General features: G+C 42.7%; 1 protein-coding gene across 2 annotated transcripts in view; it reads left to right on the forward strand.

Moving 5' to 3' along the window:
• The first annotated feature begins 215 nt into the window (after positions 1-215).
• The window catches only part of LOC131677313 (uncharacterized), a 456,877-nt gene continuing 429,262 nt past the window's right edge, over positions 216-27,830 (forward strand). For both annotated transcript variants that reach the window (XM_058957049.1, XM_058957047.1), the window contains exon 1: positions 216-2,096. The gene's annotated coding sequence lies outside the window, so the exon portion shown is untranslated. The remainder of the gene's footprint in view (positions 2,097-27,830) is intronic.

The following is a 27,830-nucleotide window of genomic DNA, read 5'->3' on the forward strand; positions in this document are numbered from 1 at the left end:
ATGGAGCAAAATCAAACGCGCGTGGACTGACTTTTGTTGACATTCAGAACACTCACAGCTCCCGCCTGTGGGTAGCAAAAGAGAGACTAACTCGCTTCGATTGCAATGGCGCGCGCGAGCGAGCGAGCGAGAGAATCGTAACGCCGTAACGTGAGTGCCTTGCGCTACGTGTTCTGCTGCGACGAACGAAACGTTCTCCAGTTTCATTCGGGACGTCGGGTGATTCAGACTCGAACGCGATAGGATTGTGTACCGTCAAAGAAGAGTTTACATCATTTTTTTCTTCCACACCGTACCGTCACGCAAGATCACATTCACACCAGTGTGGAGTGCAGTGCATTATCATGGATTTTGTGCACATGTAGTGCGTAGTGGAATCAGAAAAAAACTAGTGCTTGATCGTTGGCGATCCAGATTCGGGCGTTGTTAGGTTTTTGATTCGCAGAACCGGCCTAAATTTGCACAAATTTCACTGGAAATACCGTTTTTTCCTCGCTGTTGTGTGCTGCCCACTCTAGCGAACGAACGAGTGCAAGTAAAGCAAAGTGTGTTCGATGGTGGTGTTGGTGGTGTCGGGCCGCCAGTGTAGATACGTAGGCAGCAGACCGAGCAGGGAATAAGAATAGGCATAAAATAAAAGTTGTTTTCGAAAGCACTCTGGCTGGATAGAAAGAAGCAACGATCCGATCGTGCACCGAAGGCAAAAAATGGATACCGTTTTGCGTTCCGTGATGTAAACAACAATACAAAGTTTCGTGTCGGGGAAAAACATAAAACACGGAACGAAGTCCGTGGTATGTGTCCTCTCGATGGACAATAGTGAGTAATCGAATGGCCCCGCCATTCAACAAGCCCTACGTGTTCTAGTTTGTGATTTTAGCGCACGGTGCTTAAAAAATATTGCGGTTAACCCAGCGGAAGGTAGGTGAAGAATTGCCTCGCGGTAGAGAGGCTGCGTTTCTCCAGAAGATCGATTCTGCTGTGTTGTATTCGAAACAGAATCACCGAGCCGAGACCTGGTGTAAGAAAACCCATACAGCCGTGGTTCGGGACCGGTTTCTTGGCGATCGTAAAAAGCCCTGTGATGTGATACGTTTTAGCAGAACTCATTCGGCGAAGAAACAGTAAACAGAAAAGGGAAACACGGGCAAAAAGTCGATAGCCATCATCATCATCATCGTCATCCTCGTCGGTCCTCGTCGTCAGTGTTGTGTTTTAAATTCAACATGCATACACTACAGCGCTGACCCGAAAGGCCAATTCAGCCTACTGGCACTAGCCAGCCAAAGTTAGCTAGCATCTACCTATGCGCCAGTAAAAGCGCATTACATAAAAAATTTACTCGGTTGACTTGCCCCTATCGGCGGCGGTGGCGACGGCGGTCGCATAGCAGTGCTGGTGTGCTGCGGGGGAAGATTCGGGGCCATTTTTTCCGTGCTGGGTGTTTCACGTCTCAGTTAGAAGGATTCCCGTGCACATCGGGGTATGAAATTACATGGTCGTGAGTTGATACGGTTATTGCGGAACTGCAGCAGTGAAGAAGTGTAGTAATAGCGGCACGCGCGAGCTTCGGCCAGTTAGTTGCAGTGTTTGTCGATGTGTGTGTGTGTTTGTGTTTCTGGGTGGGTTTGCTCCAGTGGTCAGTGAAGCGTAAACAGGGCGAATAGGCCAGCAGAAAAATAATCACCAATCAAGTGGAAGAGAGAAGAAAGGAAAGTGTTTATTGTGTGCTGCCTTGGTATGAAAGAAAGAAAAATAATCGAAAATAAGAGGGAAATTCAAATTGATTTAATCAAGAGTGCGCTCCCCAGTCAAGTGAAGAAGCTAGTAATTTGAGAGAAGAGCAACAAATTGTGAAGCAGTTAATTAAATGTGCGTGAAAGGCAAATAAACAAGTCGGCGGGCGGCATTCGGAATATACATAAATAAAACTGCACAGTAAACCAATGAACAAGGAACGCTGCGTGGAGCAGTAAGCAAACACAAGCGCGCACTCCGGTTAGTAGACTGTCTTCTTGGTGCACGGATCAGTAGAAGCTTGACACTGACTAGATTCCGGCAGCGGTAGCGGCGGGATCAACTGGCAGTTCATTCAGGTCGGTAACCTTCTTCTAGCGTAGCTAGAAGGCGATAATTAACTGCCTTCATCGGCTTAATCAGTCATTAATTGGTCGGTCTGCACATGTACCCTTTTCGTTTGAGTTGGGTCTCCGTGGGTTGCGCGCGAATCGACCACGTGATCCAACGTCGGACTAAAATTGCATGTTGAGAATTGAGCTGCATTTGAAAGTTGATTGTGAAGTTCTAGCGAACGAGTATTTCGAGCTTCTAGGTATCGACTTTGTACTTGAACTCTATCGCTGGTAAAGGTTGTATTAAGGTGATACAGAATGTTAGCTTATTAAGTCATTTTCCATATCGCAATGTGAAATTTCTCGACTAACTCGTGATTGAGGTGCGAAAACCAACTGTTAGAAACGCTTTGTAGGAAAATTTCGGACAAATCAACTTGTCAAACGCAGTTGTGGGAAGTTAACACAAAAGACACAATTTTTCTCGTTCATCTGTATTCTGTGAGTAACGGGACGTACAGGATTTTTTTTCTCAAACTGAATTTTGATGGTAGGTCTTCCGACAAAAATTGAATCCTCCTTGAATTAACGTATTTTATTTTTTCATTTCAGAAGATTCTGTTGCGAGTTATGATGAACACCGTGAAAAAAATTCACGGTCGCTCGCTCAAAATTTCAATGTTTTAATAAAATGAGTAAATCGTCGAACTAAGCTTATCCTTTTCCTCCTCGAGAATAGATCAGTGTTGCCAAATTTGGGAAACTGAATTTTAAAAGAAATTGCTGCGAAAGATGTGCTACAAATGTGAGGTTTAGTGCAAAAACGAGTACGAGCAGATAGTGTGCTGTCGATCACAGAGATCAATCATGAACACCGATCGATGTTAATAAGATCTCAGAAGGAAAATTAAAAATAGCATTGTTTAAGTGCTCCTTAGTTTAAAATAACACACTGAAGTGATGAAATACCGAAAAAAAATCCGGTAGGCTAAACCTATCAATTCTAGCGACTTTGCCAGCGCGCAGCTAGCTGGAGGAGTGCTCGATAGAAGAGACTACGCTGGAACTGGAAGCAAAATTCAACATTAAGCAGGGGTACACTCAAATCAGTGTGAGACTAGCAAATACAAGGCCAAGGTTAGAAAATAAGCTCCGCCTGTGACTTGTCAATTTGATCAAAAGGCTACACTAGACGATAATCGATGAACTTGTGACACGCATGACCGATTGCAGAAGGCTGTACATTTTAGAATTGTTCCAGTAGGACTGTTCCACTGGGTTTGTCGTAGTGCAATCTTGAAATTGCAGTAGACTTCGATTGATTGTGCGATGCGAAGGAACTAGGTAAACATTAAGCTCGCAGTGAGAGGTTAGCTGTAACGTTACGTTCTAAAAACGACGCATACCAACGACGATCTAAACCTATCAAAACAGATTATCTTGCAAAGAATTGCGTAGTCATTTCTCCTATTTTAGTGAATTCTGAAGCATAAGCGTGTTGATCGGGCTGCGAAATTTTCTGGAAAGTCGTATTGTTTAACTTGAAGATCCAATCGTGGTACGCAGTGTTCAGGGTTGAGCATAAACCGAACAAAAGCCCAACATTTCGTAAATCATTAGTGAATGCAAAGCCCAGAAGGAAACGAATGAGAAAAATTCCGAATGCGGCGACAAGACGTACAACTATTGAGAGATTTAGCCTTTCTGTGGAAGTTCCATGATGTTTACATTCCCGAAAGTCTGCCAATGGTTCTCTAAAAAAATATAAATAAAGAGCCTATGAACGTAGTTTGCCGTAGACAGTAGATAATATTCACCAGAAGATCTGGGACTATGTTTAGATATAAAAGGCACACAAACTAACGATAGAAAAACTTGTCGGGATTGTAACCTGCAAGAGCTTGGCATATTTCGCTGCACGTAGTGTAGTGTCTCTTCCAAGAAAGCTAAATAATGACTGTTCAGTAGCTAAAAGCGTTAGGTTTTCTATCGTAGCATTTCTCTGTAATTTGCGAATTTGGCGAATTGTACAAATTCATATCAAACGTCTGACGATGTCATAACCTTTGTAGTAAATTGCCCGTTTTTGTCCCGCTCAACACGTCATGGAGACAAATGCGTAAGAGTATTATCCAGTTTGTAGAAGCAGTAATTGCCATTGTGAACAAAACCTACATGGACGATAACTACGACAGCGTTCGTACGCCAGGAGAACTTGAATATCGCGGGTAAAAACCGTTTATACGCCCGCCGTATTTATCATGATAAACTGGGTGAGCAGCTGTTCCGATGTCCTGCGGGGTCTTGTAGTCAGTATCAATCAAGAGTAACAAAGATGAACAGTGGGAAAGAGTTCTGGGAATGACGTGTGATCTGACGCAGGATATGATCGTTTTTTCTACGAATCAGCGGAGAAGACGCTCTGTTTCTCTGTATTATTATTTGGCGAAAAAACTGAAGGCTAGCCGCTGTGCAGTGTAATAAGTCTATCTTCAAAAAAAGTTAAAAATGTTACTGAGTATAGTAAACAACCCAACTGGAAGCTTAACCATCAAATGGTGGCCAGAACCCAAGCTCGTATAAGCTGCATTACTAACAGCAAACAAAACTCGACGAAAGCCGATTTCAAACAAATCCACGAGACTCCTGCTCGCCGAAAAATTTCTGACAGATTTATTGTGGGCAAATTTGCAAAAAAATTAGTTGGCAAGGCATCTGCAACTGTGGTAAGAAAACGCTTTTTTTGTATCCCTTCCTATTAATAATATACAAGCGCAGAATCAAACTGATGCAGAGCCTGACTCATGACAATTATACTGAAGTTCATGAAATAGCCAGTGCTACAATTTCAGGCGCAAAACTACTGCAACGCAATCACGAGTGCCGCAATACTGTCAATTTTGCTACCAAAAGCAACAGCATATCATTGACAACTAGAAACGGCAGTCGGTTCTCATGGTAAAAAGGCATTCGCTTTGGCGTGAGACACGTTGGTAAACTCATTCGTGTGCATTCCGGCACACGTGGTTGCTCAGCTGTGCAACGATCACGTTTGCGCTTCGGAGCATTTTTTTTTTTGGATTGACTTTTCCTTCTTTTTTCAATCTTGTTTTTTCGATTATCTACTTCAACAACACCTTAAATTGTATGGTTAACTCAGGCGAAATATGTGACACGCTTTCATTGATGACCAACACGTTCCTTTCACACGAGCACGGAATGTTTCGAACGGAACCTTGAATTGTTTAGAGGCCGATCGTATACTGGCGCCATCTTCAACAGAGGCAATTGCGTTCCTTATTATGACATCACACGCGACATAAAAACCCAGGTGATCAAACACGTTTACATACAAATGTTCGGTCCCCTCACCATGATACGCAAAGGCGAATATGCAATCGAGATTATCCACGCACAACTACGCCCAAAATTCTGAAAGCAAAATAAAGCGTCTCGAAAATTTAGTGAGCTGTACTTATAATCTAATGTTGAACTTGAATAGTGAAAACGGCATTTCAAAATAATGTGTACTGGTTGGGCATCCGCTGGTAGCACGATAAAAGGTGCCTATAACTGCGTGTTGGATTGAACTTTTCCTTAGCAGCAACCTAGTCAGATCTTTCAGAATTGTGATGCCAGATTGCAGAACTGGGACGTGAAATTCTGGTCTTGGTGCATGCAAAATGTAGTCTGAGTACTGATACCACTATTTACTTCGGTTGGAAGGGTCAGGTAGGATGGAAAAGGTCAGATCAATCGCATTTTCACTACTCGAACATCATATTGACGAGGATAAAAAAATATTCAACGTTCTCTAGTTCAAATGGTTATAAATTTACGCTTGAATTGTTTTTTCAGTTATTTGTTTTGAATACCTCACGCTTCAAATATATATCCCCCTAAAAGCATGTCATTCGCGATATAATGGAGATATTACTGTGTCGCAATTCACACCTTTCAAACAACCTTTCCACTCTCTAGAAACTCCTTCTCTGAAGTGCAACGAAAGCTCTACCATATTTGCTGGTTGACACCGGTACTCCCCCCCCCCCCCCCCCACACACACACACACACACACACACACACACACAGAATCAAATAACTTTACGAGTGCCCGTTCAAACATGTGGAAAAAAACGTTTCTATGTTGCCGCAGCTGCTGCCATTCATCGAAACATTCATTCAGCCTACAATTTACCGCCGGTTTCAGGTAAAGAACTAAAAAGAGAGCTAGCTGGCTGACTGACAAACTGGTGAAACTGAAGCCTACCTCGAGAAACAGAATCAGTTCCGCGTAAATAGAAAAAAAAATCCTTCGCTACGTTGGTAACAAAAAACCCCGATGCATACCACTGGAACATGCAGCGTGTGCGAAAAATCGCACAATTACTCAGCCATGAAACGGTGCCAGAGTCAGTGCCGAGGCCGCCAACTCATAACCGTTCTCGTTCTGGTGTTCGGTGTCGGGGATAGTGACTGAGGAGTAGTTGCTATATGAAGGTGGGATCGAATATCAAATCCTATTCACTCACTCACTCACGGACGGGTACACCACACAGCTTTCCAGCGTCATCCGAGTCCAAAAGCTGCTTCTGGTCGATTCACAATTCCCAGCTTGTCATCCAGGTTCGATACATGTGGTGTGTGATGCGCAAAACACTACTCATACATCGTTGTTGTCGTCGTCGGTAGCTGATTGTTCCAATTTGTGCATGCAACAAGATCACCCCGTTCTGTGTTGGTTCAACCTGTTCGGCTTTGACATTGTTGTTGGATGGTGTGTACCAACTTGTATCGAGAGTACCTAGTTATCTCCAAGGCACACAGAAAAGGGTTCTGAGGGATGTGGGGAGCTTATTTCCTTTTATTGCAGTTGAACAAACAGGAAAAGTTTTCTGCAATAACAGTTTCCGTGATTCAAGCAGATACACACTAACCACACAGCCGCGGCAGTTAGTCGGACAATGTGGTAAATCGATGCGGAATCGGCTTCGACTGCTGCAGGTAGTACGACGTTGTTGTACTACTGCAGGCACTGGGAGTAGCGAGTAATCATGAGGAAGACCTCCCCTCTTGTTCTGGTCAGCATCAGAAAACAAAGAAGCGAACGGGAGAAAAAAACGGAATGCTCTTCATCATCCAGTCTGTCCGGCCGGCAGTCAGTCAGTCAGCCAGTCTTTCAGCCGAACGGGCAGTGGATGTGAGAATTTTGAAATAAGTGTGTGTGTGTTTGCGTATAAGTTTGCTTCCATCAGAACAACAGAATCAGAAACAATAACAAACTCGAGTTCGAACAGACACGTGGCCCGGTAGAGCTGACTGTCTGCCTGTAGGCACAGTCTATTCGCTCTCTCTCTCTCTCTCTCCCTACATATTCACATACACTATTTGAACTCACGAACAAACATCAACAAATCGCAATCTGATTGACGGACCGAGATTGAGGTGATTTTGTTAGCCCACTCGGATGACCACTGGCAGAATGTGAATGATGTTAGTGAACGCTTGTGCAAGATTGATGCCAGACGCTACAGTTGAGAAAGGTTTTTTGTGCCTTTTCAGTGTGCCGGTTGAAAGGTTTTGAATGCAAGTACACAATATAAAATTGCTACTACCCTCTCGCAGGTTGATGGGATTGACGGTATTGTAAACATCATCAAGCCACAATATATTCAATAGAGTTATCTAAATATAAGGACCTTTGCTCTTTTTAGTTTTTATTTGCACCAAGTTCTACTACTAGAGGTTAATTAGTTCTCATGTTAATAATCCACCAAACATTATGACTACTGAGGATTTGATTTATATAAGAAGCCCGCTTCAAGATGTTGATTACAATACGCCTCGATAGTGGTGTGTCGAGGAGGCCGGGAGGGCTGATATGAGCCTTTTGTCTGTTCTATACCTTTCCTCTATTCACCAGCTCATAACCAACAATCAACCAGTAACAAATAGATAATTGAGAAAGGATGTGCTATGTGTGGTGATTGGCTATTCAAGTATTAGTAGTGTTTGAAGTACTAATGTATGTCTCATGTGATGATTATAACTTCAGCTGTATCTTGTACCTATCTAATCTATTACGTCTCTCATATATTGTCTTTTATTTCTTCTTTTCGAGTCCTATACTGCCATTCTACACCCGCCTTCAGCTGGGTCAACAAAGATGGTGATAGTGAACGTCTTAACACTCACACATTCTCAAACGCGGTCTCAGCGGGAACCTACAAAAATGCCATCGTGCACGCGATTACGAATCGGTCACGTCCGAAAGTCTATCCTTGATCCTAGAAGCCTAGGTCCATGCCTTCAGCTGGACCAATTAAGAAAATACGCCCATACCTATTAGACAACACGTCTCATGGCGACATGACCGGGAACCCTATCGATATAAACGATCCCACTCTCTGCCAGAATTCAAACCGCGCACTGAAAATTTAATATCAGACTCACGGTTCGCGCAACCATTCAAGAACACACGTTACAAAATCACGTCAGCGCACAAACGTTAGAGCCCCTCGCGATTTTCCAAGCAACCTACGAACTCGCAAACATGATTACACCCCGGTGATAAGGTGAAAATCTCAGCACTCATAAACTTACCAACACGATCTCAAGTGTCAACCTACAAACTCCCGCGCTCGCGCCATCATGAATCGGGATCGTCCGGAAGTATCTATTCTCGGTACAAACAATCTAGGTCCTTGTTAATTATTAAAAAAATAATAAAATTGAAAAATAACTACCATATCCACTAGACAAAACGTTTCATGGCGACATGACCGGAAACTCTAGTGATATGAGGTAACTCTCTCCCTGTCAGAATGTGATCCGTACACCGAAAACTAAAGATCAGAATGACGGTCCGCGAATATATAAATCGCCGCAGGGTTTCAAAATCGAATTTATACACGCGAAGTCACATACACGCGAGCACACGGGACAAACACGTCAACATACGAACGCTTAAGCCCTTCGCGATCATCTACGCACACCTATGCTTGCGATCGCGTAAACTTGATAACACTGCGGCAATTGTGTGAACGTTTTAGTACTTACGAAGTTACAAACGCGATCTCAAACGCCAACCCGCAAATGCGCGATCATGAATCGGTCACGTCCGGAAATCTTTAACCTTCATTCTAGCAATTTAGGTCTATACATTCAGTTGGACCACTCAAAAAAAAAAATAAAGCTCATATCCACTAGACCACGCGTTCTACGACGACATGATTGGGATCTCTAATGATATGGAAGAACCCACTTCCTTCTGGAATCTGAACCGTACACAAAAAATTAAGTATCAGATTCACGGTCCGCGCGCGATCATTCTAGAACACACGCGAATATGCGAAAGGCACACGGTTATGAAATAGAATTTATGCACGCGAAGTTACACGTTAGCACACGCGACATACAAACGCACACGCGATCGAGCACATTAACGTACAAATATTCGAGCCCTTCGCGATGATACACGCGATTCCAAGTCCCTACGCCCGCACATGCCTGAACCGTACAAAGAATATCACATTCAGAATCACGGCCCCGCTACAATTGGCCTATTGCAGTGTTTTATTGGGCGACATTGCCTGTCTCGTCTGCAAATTGTAGTATGTGATTCTGACGGGGAGCCCTTCCGAGAACCTAGCTCTACAGCTCCAGTAGGACAACTCTCGAAAAAAAAAAAAAAAAAAGTACACAATATAAAATTGCTACTAGTGTTTTTTTTTTTGTTTTGTTGAATTGATTCCAAATCAGAAAAATCCAACTTTATCTAAGTTAGGTGTTGTGCTTTTATGCACAAATTGGTTTAATGCGATTTGGTCGTGACTATGACTTGCATTTCAATATTGGAACCCCTTTTTGAAAATTACTGAAAATTACACACAATGTTGGCACTAATCAGTCGGTAAACGTGCACCAATATATCCGACCTCACAACTCGCGATATTTGTGCTGCCACGGTAAATATAACTGTTGAAAACGTAGACAAGAAATACGTCTATTGTTCGGCATATTTGCCGCATAATGAACCATCACCTTCTGATGATTTCAAAAGGGTTGTATCATAGTGTGGTAGAAATGGGGTCCCCCTCATCATCGGCAGAGATGCAAATGCCCACCACATAATTTGGGGCAACTCAGATATCAATTTGACAGGCATCGAATTAATGGAATACTTAAGTAGTTCAAATCTGCACATTCTTAATGCAGGAAACCGCCCAACATTTGCACGAGCTGACAGAGAAGAGGTGTTAGATGTACTCTCTGCTCTGGCGGGATTATGCATGAGTTGGCAAACTGGCTCGTACCAAACGAGCTCGAATCGTCGTTGTCTGATCATAATTACATCGTTTTTGATCATTTAAACGTCTCACTAGATATCGTCACATATCGTAAACCCAAATCTATGAACTGGGACCTCTACAAAGAGGTCTTGGCGACTAGGTTTCCTGGGTATCTTCCGACGATTGAATCTTCAGGTGACTTGGATGAGGTCGTGGATAAAACAAGCTCACTCATAGTAGCAGCATACCAAGAGGCTTGTCTGCTTCGAGAGGAACACCTTGGTGGATTACCGAACTTGTTCGATGCAAAAGGTTAAGTAGAAGAGCTTGGAATCGTACACGCGGGGACGGGTCGGGGGCATTTAAGCTGGCTCGAAATAATCAAGTTGAGGAGTTTTTCTCGACATTGAAGGTGCTTTTGACAACGTGTCTTTCGAATCCATTTTTGAAGCAGCAGCACGAGGTTATGGAGTACCTTCATATATCACGAACTGGATACACGCAATGCTTAGCAACCGACATCTGTGCTCATCGTTAAGACAAGTAGAGATAAGGAAACTGAGTGTCTGCGAATGGCTTTAAGGTGGTGTGCTGTTACCACTTCTGGGGAACCCCTTTGGCCGATGGCTTGTTGAGGAAATTTAATGAGCTTGGGTTTCCGACGTATGGTTTCGCCGATGATTATCATATAATGATCGCCGGTATTTGCATTAACACACTTTTTGATTTTATACAACAAGCCTTATGTGTTGTTGAGCCATGGTGTCTTCATATTGTTCCAAATAAAACATCAAGGGTGCTTTGCGCAGTCTACTTTCTACTTCTGCCCAAGTCAGACGTATATTTTCGAACCAAGTGAACAAAAACTAGCAACCTCTCGATCTAGTGTGCATTGTCTCGAGAACAAAGGAAACTTTTAATTTATTCTTGCCATCATGAGTAAAGTTAACGAAAAATCTGTTCCGACCCAACGCAGCGGTCGTTGACTATAAATTCTGTTCAGTAAGATTGAGTTTTTGTGAAGTGGAATACCTGCTGAAGGTGAAGATGCAGCTTAAGCTCAAGGAGGTTATGTATCTACAGTATCATCATCTTCGTAATGTCGTGCTCATATCATTCAACACGTTAGCACAAGCCGAATGTTTCGTTTTGCAGAACAACTTAAAGCACGTGGCTCAAAGTGATAAAGTTGGAATTAAGATTCCCGTGTATATAGAAAAAGACTATGTAGATGTAAAGTTACATGACCTATCACCACGTACCCCTCCTGATCTAATCGCAAAATACATGTCGCAATACGGCGAAGTAGAAATTTCTTTCCGGGTACATCTAACGGTGTTTTTGTGGTGAGGATGCGGATCGAAAAACCTATCCCCTCCCACTTGACTATAAAACTCAAAACCCACGAAGCTACTATTAATCAAACTACGTTATGCACCCATGAGGGGCAAACTCCCACGTGCAAGTATTGTAATCAAACAGCACACCACGGACAACGTTGCGCGGAAGATACAGAGGAGAATGCATCTCTACCGATTGCCAACGAATCCACGGTAAACCAACCCAAAAAAGAGTTTACCTGAACCACAAACGGTTGCCAAATTTGTGGCAGCTGTTCAGTCCATATTGACAACTGCCAAAGCAGCATCCAACACCCCAGAAACCACTGTAAGCAACATCGGTGATGAAGATAATAGCAATTACGACGGATTTACATTGGTCACCCGTAAGTGCAAGAAGCAGGAAAGAACATCTGGTCGCGAGCACCAAGGCACTTTTAACGATGATGACCTTGATGTGGAGGACTGGAGAGAATTAAATGGTCCCCATGACGCAGTAGGCGAGCCGCGAAAGAAGGTCTCCGCTCGCAATAAAAAGTTGCGCGCACGAGATCCAACGGAAATTCAATAATATTTGTTTTATTTTTATTTTTTACATATTGTAAACACATAAAAGATCCACAGCTCCGTTAAGCTACCGCTATGAGCCGTATCAAATAAACAAAATAAAAAAATGGTGCTTTTCACGTAACGAAGGATTACAACCGGAGCTCGTCTATTGCAGTTCTTTGACTCTGAAATTATTATCGCAGATCAAGTTAAATAAGTTGGGGTAATTCTTGACTCAAAACGTAATTGGACAGCGCATATCCATTTCAGGATCAAGAAAGCTTGCATGGCCTTCGGCCAATATAGATATAGGTCTTTCGGCAAATCTTAGGGACTCAAACCCAAGTACATTCAGTGGATCTACACAATTGTTAGACCAATACTGGCACATGGATGCCTTGTTCGGTGGCAGAAGGGTGAAGTCCTGGCAATCCAATCAAACCATCTTCAGAGGATAGTTTTGATGGCGATGACTAGTGCGCTCTAGAGGCACTCTTGAACATGAAACCACTACATGTGTTCCTGAAACAAGAAGCACTTTCTTGTACATTCCGTCTTAAGGTTATTGGGCTCTGGAAGAGTAACCCAACAGATCGTGCAACTAACCACACAAGACTGTGGCCCCATATGGTTACTTGGGATGAGTATACACTTGCTCCCAGCGACCTTACACTCACACGTAGTTTTCCTTTTAAAACTTTCAATGTGACAATTCCTCTTCACGAGGAATGGCTGTCTGGCTGGATCGAGCGACAACTTGAAGAATACGTAGATTGTTTTGCTGACGGTTCTTTGTTGGAGGGCCGAGCCGGTGCTGGTGTCTATTGTCATGAAATGAGATTAAACCAATCTCATTCGCTTGCTAGATACTGTACCGTATTCCAAGCTGAAATCTTTGCGATTCTTTGTGGCGTACAATCAGCACTTCAACAGGGAAATTTGCGGTGAAAGAATCTATTTTCGCTTACAGCCAGGCTGCCCTGAAAGCACTTAGTTCGGCAGATTCGAGATCGAAATTAGTAATCGCATGTCGAACTCAAATCAAAGAACTTAGCATTACAAATGCTATCTACCTTCTATGGGTACCAGGTTATTCCGGTATTACTGGAAATGAAGGGGCGGGCGAATTGGCTAGAGCTGGCGCTGCGACTGACTGCGTTGGTCCAATACCAGTTCTAAGTCGATAAGTCGGATAAAGAAGCACAAGATTCTCTCTTGGGCTGAATCCGAACATGCCAACCATTGGCGTAGCTTGCAAACTTGCGTTCAAATAAAGAATTTTCTGCTGGATGTGAGTCCGAAAATGTCAAAGAATTTGTTGCATTTTTTCAACTGTTCAACTGCAGTATTCTGGACATTGCAAACTCAATTATCACATGGCTACTATTCAGCGCGCTAAGTATTATTCATGTGTTCTTTGTGAATCCGATTACGGAACATCGTATCATTTGATATGTAAGCACCCTGTAGTAAAGCAATTACGTATTCGGATTTTTGGTTCTCCGTATATCCATACATATTTGAAAAGACTTTGTCTTACGTTACATAATGTCAGTGAAATAAATAAATAAATAAATAAATAGATGAACCTATGTACAGAGCTATTTTCATCCACGTCCCTCATCATCTATTATTTAAAGGTGACATATCAAAGGTACTATCTTTGAAATGAGTCACCTTGATTATACAACTAATGTTACAGATCTTATTTTATTGAAAATTAATAGTAGAGCAGAATGGGGTCAAAGAGGGGTGCGGGTACAATAGGTATAGGGCATTATCCTTGCTATGTTGTTGCAGAGATCGCTCGTACTGCGTGAACTAGATACACAGTAGAGAACATCGTTGACGACTGTCATTTCGGGTGTTACCGTTGATTAGCTGTATTAGCTACAGCGTTGTTTAGGTTTGCGCGTGTTGTTCTGCGAAAACGCATTGTCCCTCGTCCTCAGTACAGTACATTTAATTAATATGAAAAAATGTGAGTAAACGCAACAATTTATAGCCGAACACGAGTATTGTATTGGTTTTTCGGCATTTTTGTTTTTGAAAAAAATATGAACATCAACATGAAACAATGGCTTGGGGGCACGATAGGTCACTACTATAATGAAATTTGAATTATGTTGACAGAAACATTGTGCATAATTTCGTGCGAAAAACGCCAAAACGAAGTGAAGAGGACATAAAGAACGCAATTGCATCTTTTTTTTTTTTTATTCATTTCGTTTATTTGATAGGCACAACTGCGTTAGCTTGGCGGTGCCGAATTCTTTTGTTTTTACATTTTGAATATCTTAAAACTAGGAGGTTACAATGTTGAAATATTTTTTTTATAAAAGAGAAAAAATTTACAGCTATCTTAAGACTAGAAAAAAAAAAATCTATATATAAGAGAGGGGGCAAAAGATTTTTTTTTTATGAAAAATTTTAAAACAAGGAATTCAATAGTAATAGTTTTTTAGGAAATATTTACAGTTATCTTAAAACTAACAATATAGTTTGGTACACAAAAGGGGGAACAAATATTTATGAAAAATTTCACGGATGTTTTAAAACTAGGGATACAATTCTATTTACAAGATGGGGGACAATAGTTTTAACAAAGAGTAGAAATTATAACTATCTTAAAACTAGGAATACGGAATACAAATTTGATTTTTTATCGGATACTTATGCTTGGTCATTTCCAAAATCGGTGTAGAAGTAGTTGTATCAAGGACAGGGGAGAGAAGGCGTAGATGGTGACCGGTAGAGAAGAGCAAAACTTGCAACTTTCGGGCAAACGGGAGATCAGCGATACAAATTTGCGCCTCAGTCTAGTAGGTCGGATTGGCGGATGGTATTCTTCGGACCCGCGGGGAATCCTTCAAAGGGAATCCTTCGGACCTCGAGTCGCTCTCGCTTCAGATTCCGTAGTGATAAGGGCGACGGCGGTTACATAGTGGCAGTCTGAAGCTTATCGGTTCCATACGGCAAGAGGAAACTTCTAAAAACGAGAAATAAAAAGAGAGGGGCTAAATTGGGATATTTATCGTTTTTATGAAAGTATAAATAAGGGACATATAGGGGAAATCACGATTTGCCAGCATATCTCGGACTGGGACATTGGGTGGTCTACCTCGGGCCTGAAGGGAATCCTTTAACTGAGACCTGGCGTCCAAATACCCGGCGCATACCCAGACAACGTGCTCGATGTCATGATAGCCCTCGTCACAAGCGCACAGACTACTCTCCGCAAGCCCAATACGCCGCAAATGTGCATCTAAGGTGTAGTGGTTGGACATAAGTCGGGACATTACACGAATAAAATCCCGACCCACATCCATCCCCCTGAACCAAGGCTTCGTTGATACCTTTGGGATAATCGAATGTAGCCATCGTCCAAGTTCACCATTGCTCCACGAGGTTTGCCAACTGTTGAGTGTCCTCTGACGACAAATACTAAAAAATTCGTTGAAGCAGATTGGTCTTTCGTATATGTCACCATTTAATGCGCCCACCTTTGCTAATGAGTCGGCCTTTTCATTGCCCGGGATAGAACAATGAGAGGGGACCCAAACAAAGGTAATCTGATAAGATTTTTCAGATAACGTACACAAGGACTCCTGTATCTTCCCCAGAAAATACGGGAATTGCTTTTTAGGCTTCACCGCACGAAGAGCCTCGATAGATCTGAGGCTGTCCGAAATGATGAAGTAGTGATCTGTGGGCAGAGTGTCGATGATCCCAAGGGTGTACTGAATTGCAGCTAACTCTGCGACGTAAACTGAAGCGGGATCATTGAGCTTGAATGAAGCGGTGATAGTATTGTTGAAGATACCGAAGCCAGTGGACCCATCGAGATTTGATCCGTCAGTGTAGAACATTTTGTCACAGTCGACTTCTCGGAATTTATTATAAAATATATTGGGGATCACTTGAGGGCGTATATGGTCCGGGATTCCACGAATCTCTTCCTTCATGGATGTGTCGAAGAATACAGTAGAATCAGAAGTATCTAGGAAACGAACACGGTTGGGAGTATACGTAGAAGGATTAATGCTCTGTGCCATGTAGTCGAAGTACAAGGACATAAATCGGGTTTGAGAATTAAGCTCGACGAGCCTCTCGAAGTTTTAAATTACCAACGGATTCAGAATGTCGCATCGGATGAGCAATCGATATGAGAGTTCCCAAAATCTATTTTTTAGCGGAAGAACGCCCGCCAGCACTTCGAGACTCATCGTATGGGTCGAGTGCATGCAACCCAAGGCAATGCGCAAGCAACGATACTGGATTCTCTCCAGTTTGATGAAGTGTATGTTCGCAGCGGAGCGGAAACAGAAACACCCGTACTCCATCACCGACAATATCGTTGTTTGGTACAACCTGATCAGGTCTCCTGGGTGAGCACCCCACCATGTTCCAGTTATTGTTCGGAGAAAATTGATCCTTTGTTGGCATTTCTGTTTCAGATACCTAATGTGACATCCCCAGGTACCTTTAGAGTCGAACCAGACCCCGAGATATTTAAATGTGAAAACCTGGTTGATCGTTGCACCCATTAATAAAAGCTGGAGTTGCGCCGGCTCACGCTTCCTAGAAAAAACAACCAACTCAGTTTTCTCCGTGGAGAACTCAATACCCAGCTAAAGAGCCCAAGCAGACAAATTGTCCAAGGTATTTTGTAATGGTCCTTGCAAGTCGGCAGCTTTGGGCCCTGTAACAGAGACCACCCCGTCGTCTGCAAGTTGCCTTAGCGTGCATGAATTGGCAAGACAATCGTCAATGTCATTCACGTAAAAATTGTAGAGCAGGGGACTTAGACATGAGCCCTGGGGAAGACCCATGTAGCTAAATCGCGATGTTGTTAAATCGCCATGCGAAAAGTGCATGTGCTTTTCAGACAACAGGTTTAGCAAAAAGTTATTTAAAATTGGCGAAAGACCATGCTGGTGCAGCTTCTCTGACAGAATGTTGATAGAAACTGAGTCAAAAGCCCCCTTAATATCCAAGAAGACTGATGCCATCTGCTCTTTGTTAGCATAGGCCATTTGGATTTCTGTAGAAAGCAACGCAAGGCAATCGTTCGTCCCTTTGCCTTTGCGGAAGCCAAATTGTGTATCTGACAGTAAGCCATTTGCTTCAACCCAATTGTCGAGGCGAAACAAGATCATTTTCTCGAACAACTTCCGAATACAGGACAGCATTGCAATCGGCCGATACGAGTTGTGGTCGGAGGCTGGTTTTCCTGGTTTTTGAATGGCGATTACCTTCACTTGCCTCCAGTCATGAGGGACAATGTTACCCTCAAGAAACTTGTTAAATAAGTTCAGCAAGCGCCTTTTTGTAGTGTCAGGCAGATTCTTCAGCAAGTTGAATTTGATTCTGTCTAACCCTGGGGCGTTATTGTTGCATGATAAGAGAGCAAGTGAAAACTCCACCATCGAAAACGGTGTTTCGTTCGCGGTATCGGGAGGAGACGCGGCGCGGCACGTTTTCTGTACCGGGACAGAGTCCGGACAGATCTTCTTGGCGAAAGCGAATATCCAACGGTTTGAATATTCCACGCTCTCGTTGGTACTATTACGGTTACGCATACGTCGAGCCGTACCCCAAAGAGTGCTCATCGCTGTTTCTCTCGTTAACCCGTCGACGAACCGGCGCCAATAACTGCGTTTTTTGGCTTTCATTAGACTCTTCATTCGCTTTTCTAACGACGCGTACTGTTGATAGCTAGCGGGTAACCCGTCTTCCCGGAAGGCCTCATATGCAGTGGACTTTTTCGCGTACAGCTCTGAGCACTCTTTATCCCACCACAGGGTGGGAGACCGTCCATGGGTATTCGCGCTGGGTACTGGTTTAGTCTGAGCTTGATTCGCACTGTCGAGAATCAAGCCAGCCAAAAACCTGTACTCTTCCTCCGGAGGAAGTTCTTGAGTGGATTCGATTTTAACGGATATCGCGGTCGCGTAACTCTTCCAATCAATGTTCCGTGTGAGGTCATACGAGACATTGATTGTTTCCGATGGTCTTGAACCGTTGGCAATTGAAATCACGATAGGCAAATGATCGCTACCGTGGGGATCAGGGATCACCTTCCACATGCAATCTAACTGTAGCGATGTCGAGCAAAGCGATAAATCCAACGCGCTTGCGCGTGCTGGTGGTGTAGGAATCCGCGTCATTTCTCCCGTGTTTAAGATGGTCATGTTGAAATTATCGCAAAGATCTTGGATTAATGTTGATCTATTATCATCATGAAGACAACCCCATACCGTACCGTGCGAGTTAAAGTCTCCCAGAACTAGCCGCGGTGCCGGAAAGGATTCCGTGATATTACAAAGCGTTCGGTGCCCTACCGAGGCTCTAGGAGGAATGTAGATGGAAGCAATGCAAAGGTCTTTACCTTTGATTAAAACTTGACAAGCGACAATTTCAATGCCTGGTGTCGAAGGGAGGTTAATTCGGTTGAAAGAATAGCACTTTTTGATCCCCAAAAGTACTCCTCCATAAGGGTTTTCTCGATCCAGACGGATTATATTAAAGTCGTGGAAGTTGAGATTTATATCAGAAGTTAACCAGGTTTCACATAATGCGAAAGCATCACATTTTAAACTGTTTAGTAAGAATTTGAAGGAATCGATTTTCGGGAGGATACTTCTGCAATTCCACTGTAGAACAGTGATCGAATCGGTGACCTCGTTCGATGACTTAGCCATCGAAGGATACGATCGCTGCAAGGAGGGGCCATTTAGTAGTCAACTGCTTCAAAAATGTTTGCACTATAGGGAGAAAACGTATCAGAAGGCTTTTAAGAGGATCAGTAACATTGAAAGCTGTGAAAATTAAGTCCACTATGTCAGAAAATTTCATTAGTCCGTTACTGGACTGAGTATCTGTATTTGTGCATCACTTCCGTTGGATTTATTGGTTGTAGATGGCGCACTCTGAGTGGACGACACCTTGGCACCCTTACGAGGCAATGTAGGGGAGGCTAGATTTCTCCTCTTCCTGGATTCCCCTGGGTTAACCAATGATGTTCCCTCTTGTGGGTCGTCAGATTCTTGCTCAACGCCAGCCAAAAGAGCAAAGGAATTTTCGGAAGGGACAGATGGCGAAGCATTCTTTAGCATTTCTGCATAAGAGTGCCTCGAGCGATCCTTAAGGGAGCGCTTAATTTTATCCCCGCGCTGCTTGTACACCGGGCATGACTTAAGAGCATGCGGAGGGCCCCCGCAGTAAATACACTTCTCAGTTTCTCCACCGCAAGCGTCATCCTCATGCTCTCCCTCGCATTTGCCGCACCGTTTTTTATTGCCACAATAAGTGGCTGTGTGGCCCAGTTGCTTGCAATTGCTGCAGTTCATTACCCGCGGTACAAACAGGCGAACGGGTAAGCGAACCCTATCCAGGAGGACATAGTTGGGAAGAGCAGACCCGGAGAAAGTCACCCGAATCGAGTCTGACGGAGAATAAGTTGTCTTATCATTTTCTGTTTTTGCGGAATACAATTGCTTGCATTCCAGAATCTTCACCTTTTGAAGTGAAGGGTCCTTAAAGCAGCCAACCCCGTACTTCAACAGGTCTTCGCACTTTAGACCCGGTTCGGCGACTATTCCATCGATCTCCACTGCCCTACAAGGCACATACACTCTGAATTGTTTCGTAAAACGCTCGCTGCGAGCAATCTGGTTTGCCTGATCGAGGTCATTTACTATAACGCGTATCTTATTAGCTCGAACACGTGTTATCTGAGCTACGGCCGGGTAGTTAGCAGTCAGCTCCCGTGATATTTCTAGAATATTGGGCGATTTCGTGTTGGGCCGGAAATACACCACCCAGGGTCCATTTGAACTGGCTGGGTATGTTTTAATACGGGGAGGACTGGGGGAATCAGGGGAGGGAGTAATATCGGGTTTATCCGGTAAATCCATGGGAATATCATTCCCATCCAATGTTCCTTCGCCCTCGGCCATTTAGGCACGAGGATAGCACGTGGTGTAAACGAGAGATGAAACTTGTATTCAGGGGAAAGGGAAAAGTAGACCGATCGGGGAAAGGGAAACGAAAGAAAGAAAAATAATACTTAGCTTATATAGCGGCGTGTCCGGCAATTCTGGTATTCACTTCACCAGCCTGGGCACCGGCGAACAAAGACTGCCTCAAACAATAGTTGACCTTCACTGACAATATATATTCTTGTTCACTTTATGCACAGCACCAGAAAACGAACTGCTTCGATCGAGAGCTCGGAGAGTTATGGATTGCATCTGTTCAAGTCGGCGCCAGTATTCGATTGGCCTCTAAACAATTCAAGGCTCCGTTCTAAACGTTACGTGCTCATGTGAATAGAACGTGCTCGTCATCAATGAAAGCGTGTCACATATTTCGCGTGAGTCAACCATACAATTTAAGGTGTTATTGAAGTAGATAATAGAAAAAAATATGATCGAAAAAGAGAAGGAAAAGCCATTCCAAAAAAAAATGTTTCGAACCGCAAACGTGATCGTTGTACAGCTAAGTAACAACGTGCGCCGGAATGCACAACTTCAATTCCACACTCTGGCGACGACGAGGCCACCAAAGAAGTCATTTGCAAGTACAAGACCAGACGCAGCTGCTGAAAAAAAACATTGTTGTAACATTTCCTTCCACGGTTTCATGATATTTCACATCATTTGTCACCTCCCCTTTTTCTTACCTGAATGACGTCAATGAATTGCATTTATTATTTGCGTTATTAATTTTTAAATGATCTGCAGTATTCATATTCTTCAAATAAAAGTTGAACCGCTAAATTTCTAGGTGTGTACATTGTTTTATATAACCTCAAATATAGTGACCTATCGTATCACTAGGTTTTAAAAATATCGAGAAAAAACTACCTTCGCCTTATTGGATTTAGCTCGAAATATATTTAGCCCTGCATAAAATAATTATTTTCAAAACTTTGCCAGATGTATAACCATTCCAACGAGTGCTTGTTAGCCAAAATCAATGCAAAAATACAATCGCACGAGCTCGACAAAAAAAAAACTGACCTACTTGACCCCACTCTACTCTATGTGTTCTTCAAGGAGAAAATTATTTAAAAACATCTTTGCGCGTGAAGAGAATGAAGAAAAAATAGTTTTTACCTAAATTGTTCTCCACTAAGGAGAAATATAGCATAGTGCTTCTTGCATTGGCTTGCTACGCCAAACGAAATGTTTCGATTTCATTAGTTCTCATCAGCTTAAAATAAGCTCCTTTTCTTGCGGGACATCATGCTTGACTAGGGGTTTGCACAGGACCACAAATTGTGTCTCAGTTTTTGGAGCCAGCGTCAATACGGCGCTAGCTTAGCCAAGTCACTAAGTTATTGTCGGATTCTGATGAGACGAAGCCGAAACGCAAATTCCACAACTAATTTAGTTATAAGTATTGTGCTCTCCGCACGAAAAGATGGTTTTGAACAATTTTCTACTTAATGGAGAGAAAATATATTTTACTTAAGTTATTCTCCACTAAGGAGAAATATAACATAGTATCATTTTTCTCGCTTCTGTGCTATAGACGTAAGGTACCGCCATTATTTTTCCGACAGTGAGGATTGTATCCAACGAGATGCCCTGCAGTAATAGTGAGGTGATTTCATTGCAGCTTGTTTGCACTGCCGTAGTGCATTTTCGTGGTTCCAAAGTTAGACCACCCAGACGAGAAGAAGAGATAAAATGTGTCTCAAGCAAACTGATGTTAGTTCTATTCAGTTTCACCATGTACGTGATATTCTACTGACAATTAAAAAGTAATCTCTTGGCCGAACAATTTATTTCCGTTAATAACATGCGCCAATGTGTTGAGAGTGACAATGTTAGGGTCAAGATTCCCGTGTATTATGAAGATAACGCAATCGAGGTATGACTACATGATCTGCCTCCGCATATATTCAATAGCAGTATTTGCCGTCTCATGCCGCAACACGGCGAAGTTTTTTCCCATTAGAGATGGTAAATGGAGGAACTTCTTTCCAGGCATTAGCAACGGTTTTCGAGTGCTTAGAAAGCTCAATCCTATTGCTTTCTTCGTGACTCTGCGACCTGGCTCCACCTGTGCTGTGAGCACGTTATGTACTTACGATAATCTGTCTCCCACTTGTCAGTACTGCAAACAATATGCACACTACGGAGAACCCACCGCTGGATTATCAAAAATATAATCTACCACAACTAAAACAAATACAGCGGCTTTATCATATTCAATTTTTTAACAAATTGTTGTCCAACTATCAACACATGACGACCCGTCAATGAATGCTAGAATTCCAAGCAGAAGTCATCTAGTTCCCCTGGTCCAAATGGCTTTCCCTAGATTTTTATCAGAATGTGCATCAGCGGGCTTCTTGAACCACTTTGGTGAGGCTTCGTGCTGACACTCACTAGTGGAGCATTCCTTTCCTGCTAGAAAGCAGCGCAGATGTTTCCAGGAAACCAATGAAAAATTGATAATTATCGGGGAATCTCGTGTTTAAGTGCCGTATCAAAACTATTCGAGCTGGTTGTTTTAGATCCTATTTTCTTTCACTGCATACACCACATTGCAGACGAACAACACGGTTTTATGCATAAACGATCGACAACGACCGACCTGCTCTCGTTCTCAACATATGTACTCGATGGATTCGCTGACCTTTGACAAAATCAACCCTGATATCGCAATAGCGACACTGGACAAACTCAGTACTCATGGACAACTCTTGCGATGGTTTCGTGCGTACCTCGATGGAAGGCAACTCCAAAACTCCAGCGTTAAAGACTGCCTATCTGCACCATTTTACGCTACATTAGACATCCCACAAGGAAGCCATCTCGGTCCAGTAATGTTCCTGCTCTACTTTAATGGCGTCAATATCAAATTAAAAGGACCCTTTCTTTCGCCGATGACATGAAATTTTTTCGACAAATACGGGATTCAACCGATGCCGAGTTTCTTCAGAGTGAACTGGAAAGGTTTAGTACATGGAGTGATCTAAACAGAATGATTTTAAACCCGAATAAATGCTCAAGCGTTACGTTCACGCGGAAACCCTCTCCTAGGTTGACGGTTTTGACGGTATTGCAAACATCTTCAAGCATATTTGAGCAGACACCTGCTTTAGGATGGTTATTGCATTGCGCCTCGATAGTGGTGCATCGAGGAGACCGAGTGGCAATTTTTTATGTTTTGTGGTTTTTCATACTCTGCACCAGCCCAAACTAACAGTCAACTAAGAGCCTGTGCACAGTGGCGTGGCCGATTGGCGGGTCGCCGTGGATTGACTTTTTCTGTGGGCTGTGTTTGCAGACATTGTTCAACAGCTTAACGGCAGTCTTTGTGAGCACGGCTCGCAGTGGAAGTCATTGTGTGTCGATTTATCGGTCGACCTCGGCAACGTGCACAGGCGCATTAAAAAAAATAACAGCAGAACCCTATTAGTTGTGTTGTGTTGTAATAATTGTAGTTTTTGGTACTAGTGTACAATTGTGTGCTAGCCGTGTGTCTATCTGTGTATGTGGGCGTCTGAGTATTTGTGACATGTGGACCAGGGAATGGATGCAGAACTGGCTTATATGATGGAATAGTGGGTGATCCTTCTTGGGATTCGTTGGTCACTTTGTACTGGTGTTCAATTCGTGCATTCGATTCGATTCATTCGGATTGGATAAATGAAGGTACGATTGATTTACCGATGCACGTCAATCATCCATTCCCGTCCGGCATAGCATGAGAAACTTCTAACGGAGTTAATTGTCGTTAATGGTAAATATATATCATTTTCTGGCATTTGGTGGACGATTCCAAGTAGTTTTATTGCATGGTACATGTGTTGTTCCATTAATATTCAATAACAGTACTAACTCTACTCTTTATTTTATTTTATTTATTTTCGATCTCATGCGTCATATTCCTCTGATGACTTCTCCGAGATAATTTAACATAAAAGGGCAACATTGCTGTCAACAATGACTATTCGCTGCCATCAGACGTCGCCAGGTTTTAGAAAAATTGAGATGTACTTTCATACACAATTGAGTCAGATAAGTAGGAACGAACAACAAACTGTAAGTAGCATATTACACATGTCTTATTTTAACATCATGCATATTTGTATTAACATATTATTTACAGGTAACACACATATCTCAACATGCAACACTTCCCATACACACGTAAACATTCACACACGCAAATATACAAATGCTCGACAGGTGACTGGGCCAAGTGCATTCACTCGTAGGATCTATCATTTCGATGATCGCCTCGATTCTACGAAACCAGTGCACAATTAAGCTGACATAAGCTAGTCTCGTCTGGTGAATGCATGTAACCTGGAAGCCCCAGACACGACAGGACGAGACGGACTGGACTCGACGGGGCCTAGTTCAGAGTTTGAGGCATTCTTCAATGCACGGCTAGCGACCTAAAAAAAAGCGTTACGTTCACGCGGAAACGCCAACCGATTCAAATTAACTACCATTTCTTCGACTGGGGCATTCCAAGACACTGTCACGTCAAGGATCTCGGAGTCATCATGGATTTGGTACTAACGTTCAAACCACATACATCATCCATTGTGGATAAGGCATCAAGGAACAGCTTGGGTTCATCTTCCGAATAGCGAAAAACTTCATACTGTTTACAATCTATGGCGCGCTGGTTCGCTTAACGCTAGAATATTGTTCTGCTGCTTGGAATCTCTATTACCAGAACGACGTTGACAGAATCGAGATTTCAGCTGCCGAGCTATGAAAGCCGTTGTCAGTTAATACAGCTCGACACGCTAAACATCCGGAGGGACTGCCCTCTCGAGCCTTGGTCGTCTCGGACTTATTGTCTGCCATGGTAGATTGCCCAACAATCCTCGGACGCCTGAATCTTGAAGCTCGCGTTCGAGCTCTACGCAACAACTTTCTTCTGCCAGTCCCTTTCAGGAGCACTAACGATGGGCGCCAGAGCGCTGTTACCGGACTTCAACGTATTTTTGGCAGTGTGACGACGGCCGTTGACTTCAACCTCACGAGGAATTCGATAAAGGCTAAAATAATGTCTAATCTGAAATGAATTTAGTTTAAGCGACCGCCATAGGGGCCAAGGAGTCTGTTGGTGACGGTACAACAAATAAACAAACAAATTCCAATAAACAAACAAGACAGGAAATGAGAATGATTGTTTCACGACCGTAGTCCGCAAACTGAAGAAGCAAACCAAAGAAATCAACAACCTCCAAGATAGCAGCAGTTTTGGTAGTATGAACGAAAGTGGAAATCAACGGTCGGTACGGTTGTCCTCGTTTCTTCCTCATTCAAGTTTCAAAACGATTTGGTGGTTGAATTTGTTCATTAAATGAATAATTCAATTGCCGTATAATATTGATACATCTTTAAACCCAACTCTGCACAGTAGGCCTGGCCGTTTTAATATTTGCGTCATATTATGATATGCTTCAAATATTAATGTTGACAAGAAAAACACTAAAGAATAACTGCAGTGCTTCCCAGGACGCTTTTCAATACTGACTGTGTAAGGGTTAGAATAGAATATGGACGAAAGTGGCAATCAAGGAAGCGGACCGAATGAATCAGGCAACGTTGAAAATGCTTTTCTGCCGTGGAAAAGAATATCCGCACGTACTGGTTCTAATTTGTTGTAAATATTCAAAAGGCTCACGGCTCCGTTTAGCTCACGCTTCGAATCGTGTCAAATAAACGAATTAAATAATTATAATTATTTTTGTTGAATTTTAAATGTACACAATTTCAATGACGTAGTTCTACTTCAGAAATCGTGAATTGAAATATTCATCTCTAGCTTCCACAGTGACTTAACTCCTCAAGAAAACGCAAACTTTTTTACTGATTTGACTGAACATTCATTTCACCCCCAACTCTTCACAACTATTCCGCTATTAGCTGTGGTATCTCCGGCGGTTCTATTGTGTGAAGAGTGCGAGACCTCCTAACAATTTCCAGTGTCATTTCAACGCAACATAAACCTAATTGGCATTGTCAAAATTAATTTTGATGGGATACTGCAAGATAGCCTCGTCCTCGTCCCCGGAAAAGGCGTAAAATGAACAACTTGTCAGAACGAATTTCCGTCAAGTATAATCTAAAACGGGGACCCGGAAATGACTCAAAAAAGTACAGAAACGTGGAGTGAAAGGGTCTCCCCCTTTCGAACCTTTATCGCTGAAGATTTCCATCAGTTTAACTAGCGGTTGTTGAATCTCCACCAAAATTGTTTCGAACGACGATCAAGATGAGATGAGTTCCGCCGGTCTCACTGAACAGCTTTCCATTGAGACGAACTTTGAACAACCCTTGATATTTTAAGGATGCAAACGAAACGGCCGTTGAATAGTAGTAATAGTATCTAATATACAAAGGAATATGTACCCGACCCAGATACTGAGCAGAGAAATTGCCAACTAAATCATGCCAGCAGGGCAAAAAAAAGAAAAAAGAAAAAGTGATAGCAAAAGATCGGTTGAATCGACTCTGCGATAAGCACTAATTCGTCCTTTCAGATTTTATCCTCTTCCTCGATAAGCGAGCGAGCGAGAGAAGAAAAAAAAACAGCGGCGCGTTTTTGCTGAGCTTCCCCGTTGCTCTTTGCACGGTCCTGTTATCGGACAGCTGGGATCTTGGGTGATTACCCGATCATAATGAAGTAACAAGATTATAACAGAACACAATTTTTGTAACATATTTTGTTATAAATTAGGTCTCGTTAGTAGTTAAAATAACAGAAATTTATAACAAGTAACAAAGCGAGATATAGTTTTGAAATATTTCTGTTATGTGTTTCTGATCGGGTACAGTGAGCGGTGTGTACTTTTTACTGTCTCACTTTTCTTGCGCTGTAATGGTCGTTGTAACATACTTGTAAACAGCGATGTCTCCCGGTTCGGTACAGCCTTAAGAGGAGTATTCGGGGATTAAAGGGTTTGAAATAATGAAAAAGAAAGAGGCGATTAAAATGAGCTCTCAGCGTGCAGTCCAGTGGTGTAGTTCAAGTGGAAATTTGTCGTAAATCTTATTCCTCAATTCAAAGATTCAAACATTAATAATGAAAAATATTTTTATCTTATAAGCTTCAAGCTGATCCAGTACATAAATGACTGAACTGAATCCTAATTTCCCAGAAGCGGTATTTTTTTCGAAAAACAAATTTTTGTATTAAAATTTACAGAACTGAAAGTCTCTCCAGAAAAATCCTACCATTTTATCACCGCTGTTGGTCCATTTATAGCTCGGCCCGCTGCCCCTGCCAACCAAGGGAAAATGTTGATTACGATCGGTTGAATTACAACCCACAAGGACAAAACAACATAAAACGAAAGCCTAAGGATACGTTCCTGCCCCCCTTTTCTGCAGTCCTGCCACTTTGCCTTCTAGTTTGCTGTGTCCCTTTTTTTTCCTCCCGATTACCGAATAAAGAAAGCGTGTATTTATATTTACGACTTCTCCCAATCGTCCTCTGCCTACAGTTTTATTTCACTAAAAACACTACATATATAAATAGAAATGAAGCATCTCATCGGAAGCCCGTTTTTCGCCGCCGGAACGACGTGA

Source organism: Topomyia yanbarensis, chromosome 1, assembly GCF_030247195.1.
Source record: "Topomyia yanbarensis strain Yona2022 chromosome 1, ASM3024719v1, whole genome shotgun sequence".
Lineage (NCBI taxonomy): Eukaryota > Metazoa > Arthropoda > Insecta > Diptera > Culicidae > Topomyia > Topomyia yanbarensis.